The sequence below is a fragment of the Orycteropus afer genome, unplaced genomic scaffold, assembly GCF_000298275.1.
Source record: "Orycteropus afer afer isolate SDZICR_OR568_19922 unplaced genomic scaffold, OryAfe1.0 scaffold00022, whole genome shotgun sequence".
Lineage (NCBI taxonomy): Eukaryota > Metazoa > Chordata > Mammalia > Tubulidentata > Orycteropodidae > Orycteropus > Orycteropus afer.
The window spans coordinates 8093654-8099653 of NW_006921609.1; positions in this window are offsets into that span (position 1 = coordinate 8093654).

The following is a 6000-nucleotide window of genomic DNA, read 5'->3' on the forward strand; positions in this document are numbered from 1 at the left end:
ATAATCAAATGTTAATTAGAAAGAAATCTATTTGAAGTTCTACTTGAAGTTTCTAAGATTTTTATATTAAAAATGGGCGTTATTTCCTAATATCTCAAATTCTAAATGGTTATTTTTTTTCTCAAAATGATTTATAAATAGTTACTGGATATATTATAACAGGAGTGAGTATTATGCTACATCATGGAGAGTTAAAGGTATGTACTAATTCTGAAATGAAAATTCTACAGGCCAGTGAATATATTGTACTCCATCCCATATTTTCTCTGCAACAATCTTTTTGTCTATATAAATAAGCTTTTAAAGAAGTCATCCCCTTCCCCCCATTTGAAAGGTGTAGAGCATTAGCGGGGAAAAAAAAAAAAGTTGGTATGTTCCCTTGATTTGGGGAAAATGGGGTTTTGCAAGGAAGTGAAATTTAGATCAGGGAAAAGAATATCGGGGGCAGCAGCACTGCTATTTTTTGTTTGGTTGGTTGGTTTTGTTGTTCTTACTTTTGTTAACAATGAAAGGAACAAGAATGTTTAATACATAAAAAATTATGACCGCAAAGAATGCCGTTCTGATTTACTAGGGAATGTCTCCACTTTGAGTTTAGGGTGATTTTAAAGAACAACTGCAAGAACATACATCCACGGATTCACTTTGTTTATACATATATAGATACAAAGATGCACATAAACACATTTCCAAGGACTATTTTAGATATGTAGACAAGTTCTTCCTAATAAAGTCATTTGTGAAAGGGTACTACAACTCTCATTGACATCAGTAAGGTAGCATTACCTGTTTATTCTCTGCTGAATCTTACAGAGGAGTAAACTGGTGAGAGTATATATTTTATATATATATATACATATATAATATGTATATATATATATGGACTTGTTACATGAAGATGTTAAAATTGGTTTTTAAAGGTGATGTAAATAGTGATTTCCTTAATGAAAAATACATATTTTGTATTGTTCTAATGCAACAAAAAAACCTTTTAATCTCTTTGGTTTCTGTATATTCCGTGTATAAGTGTAAATATAATCAGGTTTAAAAATTGTGCATGTATGTATACAGTTGCAAGTCTGGACAAATGTATAGAATAAACCTTTTATTTAAGTTGTGATTACCTGCTGCATGAAAAGTGCATGGGGGACCCTGTGCATCTGTGCATTTGGCAAAATGTCTTAACAAGTCAGATCAGATGTTCATCCCAACATGACAGTATTCCATTTCTGGACATGACTTCTGTGGTTTAAGCTTTGTGAAAGAATGTACTTTGAATCCAAGGGTCTTAAAATTTTTTAAAACCAGCCAGCCACTTTTCGACATAAAGAATCACACAACTACTTTCATGGATTTTTTAATCCCATTGGGAACATAATATTATACCAGAAGTTTTCTGGGTATTAGCAAATTCTGGAATACAGGCACTAATATTACCACTCATGGTATGAATTCTGGGGTTTACACAACCAATTTTGATGCGATGTGCTCCGTAATATAATTTGTTATTTTTATTAGAAGTTTAATTTCTTCATGTGATGTCATGAAACTGTACATACTGCAGTGTGAATTTTTTTGTTTTTTTTTTAATCTTTTAGTGTTTACTTCCTGCAGTGAATTTGAATAAATGAGAGAAAAAAAAAGTGTAACATCTAGTTTGAATTGACTGTTATTTGATGGGTTTTCCATAGTAAAAGTCCCTAGTCATGAAAATAGCAATAGGTCTTCAAGGACGCTTTGGTACTCTCAGAAAAAGGGAGGATGAGGGGAAAATAGCCAGCAAGTTAGTACGTCTAGTGACAAGACAAATGAAATAATCACTCAACATGACAGTGTTGTCTGTTGTCTGTCCTTCTTAACTTCTTTTCCGTTTTTTAGTTCCAACTCATAGTGACCCAACTTGGCAGAGTAAAACTGCCCCATAGAGTTTGCAATGCTATAAATCTTTACAGAAGCAGATGGTCACATATTTCTCCCACAGAGCAACTGGTGGGTTTGAATCACTGACTTTTTGACCTTTTGGTTAGCAGCCAAATACCTTAACCACTGGACCACCAAGGCTGCTGTTAATGATGATAAACCAAAAAAAAAAAAAAGAATTTTGAGAATATATGTGTATTGTTGGTGTTACTAAACTAACTTGTTTGGTTACCAAAAACAGGTTTTAAATGTTTAGTATTAAGGGTAGCATTTTGATTATTTCATAAGAATCAGAGAAAAGAGAATTGTCTAACACATGCTCACCTTGTAGAGGTGGAAAAATCAGTCTTTGGCATTATTTAGCACTAATTTGATACTCCATTTTTCTAAATAGTTTGTACAGTAATATTTACAATATTTTAAAGATGCTATGTTCACAACAACAAGAACATATTCACAGGTAAATTAAAGACATTTGCTCTGACAACCAAGCAAGAATTAATGTTTTCTGATTGATAGCAGAATCATTGGGCATCAAATACAAATTCCATAAATTTCAGTCCTGGGGAAGTGCTTCCACACTCTTTGAGTGGCTAAATATAAATATATAAAACTTTGAGCAATAACTGAAAATTTTAAATTTTAGCATACTTCTCTGTCAGAAGAAAAGAATGTTGAGCCATTCCTTTTCAGTCTTTTTATTGACACAAAAACCTAAAAAGCTGCTGTTTTCCCCCTTTGTTTTACAAAACTACATTGGTAGATGTTCTGAACTTTCAGAAAAGTTTACAATCCTGTTGGAATAGTTCCATTTTACTCGTTTTTAATGATGAATGTTCACCTCAGAGGCCATATCTGGAAAAGGTAAAACCCTACCACTGGATGAGTGGCAACCTTTATTTTGGGAGCTCTAGTGATGTAGTGCCTAAGGCACTTGACTGCTAATCAGAAGACTCGGGGTTCAAACCCACCAGCCACTCCTCAGAAGGAATATAGGGCAATCTACTTCCTTAGAGATGCTGCCTTGGAAACCCAGGGGGAGGGGTCGCTATGAGTCAGAAGCGACTCGAAGGCAGTGAGTGTGGCTTTTTGGTTTATACAAACAGCAGCAGAGTAAAACCAAAGAACATTTTTTTCCAAAGAATGGAAAGGTTGCATCTTCATCTAAACTTTCCATAAGGAAGCTGCAATAAATAATATAAATCTTTTAGCACCACATTGGGTGTTCTAGCTAATCTTACTACATTTTGAAGTGTGTCCTACCCTTCTCCCTTACACTCTGGCCTTACGAGTTTTCTTGTGTTCTGGTTTGTTGCACAGTGGCACTAGTAAATACATAAAGCCATCAGATGAATCTTGAAGGAATCGGGAGAGATCTACAATGCAAGGGGTCCCTTTTCTTTCCTCTTCAGATCTTTATACCCACTGCCATTAAGTCGATTCTGACTTATAGTGACTCAGTTGGGTTTCCAAGGCTGTAAATCTTTATGGAAGTAGATTGCCTCATCTTCCTCATGCAGAGCAGCAGGTGGATTTGAACTGAGTTTGGAGTTAGCAGCCAAATGCCTTACCCACTGTGCCACCAGAGAGCTTCTAACTTTATAAAATTCAAACCAAACCCACTGCTATGGAGTCAGTTCTCACTCATCGCAACCTCCATTGAGTTTCCAAAGTGATAGGTAAATCATCATGGAAGTAGATTGCCCGTCTTCCTTCTGTAAAGCAGCTGATGAGTGTGAACTGCCAACCTTCTGGTTAGTGGTCAAATGCCTTAGACACTGCATCACCACAGCTCCTTCATACCTTTATAGTTACCTTCAAAACCCAAAGTTATAATAACCTTAGCTCCTTCCTCATGTCCTAAACCATACTTTCTCCTTGCAGTTACCTTTCTTTTTGGGGAAATAGATACTAGAATAAACATTCAGATTGTTAGCAGTCTGGATGTGGCTACAACTGGCACTCAATCTGCCAGAAGAAACTAAAGGAATATCAGTGGAGTAAATACTATAGTACCCACTGATCAGTCAGCTATAGGTTTCAAGCTAAGGCCTTTGTCATCTTTTTTCCTAAATTCTTTCCTATTATTAATAAAGACTTCTAACTGCCCATCATTTCCTAAGCCCATGCCCTTGGGTTCACTACCTCTATCACATCTCTTACCCCATCTCAGCCTATAATGTGTTCCTTCAAAATCTCCATGACCTTTCCATATACCCATAAAAATTTAGACATTTATCTATAGAGCCATTTGCTCTTTCCTAAGAGCAGTTGACAATAAGGAAAAGAAATTCCTTTCAGCTCTACCTGCCTTCAACAACATAAAGAGATTTTTATCTCCTAAGCACACCCAAGCCATGGTATTTTCAATAGCCTCATATGCATGTGAGAGCTGCACAAAGAATATGGAGGGCCACAGAGGAAGGATTTGAATTTTGATGTTGGTGAATATTGAAAGTACCGTGGACTGCTAGAAGAACAAACATCCGTCTTGGAGGAAGTATGGCTGGAATGCTCTTTAGAAGAAGTCATACTTCATCTCTCATACTCTGCTCACATTTTCAGAAGGGACCAATCCCTAGAAAAGCTTATCATGCTAGGTAAAATAGATGGTCAGTGAGAAAAGGGAAGTCCCTCATCAAGGTGGATCGACACAGTGGCTGTGATGATGGACGTAAGTATGGCAACCATTCTGAGGATGGCACAGTACCGGGCAGTGTTTCTTTCTGTCATACATAGGGTCACTGAGGCAACAAGAAGTGGAGTTTTATAGTGGAGACTCAGTGGCCAAACTCCAGGGATAGTCTGACCAGAAGGGGTGCAGTAATTTAATGCTTAATGAGCATTATTACCTGCTCTTGTAGGCAATTTCACCATATTCAAATTTACTACTTTCATGTTGCTTAGTTCTATGCAAATAAAGCTGCTCCGCAGAAGGAAGGTGGGGCAATCTACTTCTGTAAAGATTTACCACCTTGGAACCCAATGGGGGTCTCTAAGCAGGAATGAACTGGATGGGAATGAGTTTGGAGCTTTTGGAGTATACTAATAAATATAAGCATAATAATCTTTCCAAAGTGAGCAATGTGGGGCCCTTTAGATTCTTTTGGAATTTCTTGCAGCATAGGGAATTTTATGCCCTTACTCTGAAGTCAGGTTCACTTGCTTAAGAACGTTGTTGTTATGTGCCATCCAGTCAGGATCAACTCATAGCTATCCATCCCTGGGTTTCTGAGGCAGTTTCACTACAGAAGTAGATCTCCCAACCTTCCTTCTGAGGAGTGGCTGGTGGGTTTGAACTGCCAGCCTTCTGGTTAGCAATCAAGTGCCTTAGGCATTACGCTACTAGAGCTCCCATAGTCCTCTGAAATGGAGATTTCCTGCCTGGGCCTCCAGGCCCCTGGGGAGGTAGGAGGACAGGCAGGCACGTGGCTTGGGCCTTTCTGGGGCCATCTTTATCCAAGACTGGGGGCTGGGCAGGTAGGCAAACAAGCAGGTGGGCAGGTGGGGAAATGAGTGGTTAAGTACAACTAAGGGAGATGAACTTGTCTGTGAGTTTGTCCTCCTGTGGTGGCTTATGTGTTGCTGTGAGGCTGGAGGCTATGCCACCAGTGTACAAAATGCCAGCAGGGTTACCCATGGTGGACAGGTTTCAGCAGAGCTTCCAGACTAAGACAGACTTGGAAGAAGAAAGACGCCATCCACTTCTCAAAGAATTGGCCAGTGAAAACCTTATGAATAGTAGTGAAACACAGTCTGATCTATTACTGGAAAATTCTATGAATAGACCTGAAACATTGTCCAATACAGTGCTGGAAGATGAGCCCATCAGGTCAGAAGGCACTCAAAATATAACTGAAGAAGAGATGAATCCTCAGAGTAGAGATGACCTTAATAATATGGATGAAGTAAAACTTTTGGGACCTCACGCGATGTGGCACAACTCAAAGTGAGAAGAAACAGCTGCAAACATCCATTAATAACTGGAACATGCAATGTATGAAGCATGAATCTAGGAAAACTGGAAGTTGTCAAAAATGAAATGGGATGCATAAAGAGCGATACCCTGGGCATTAGTGA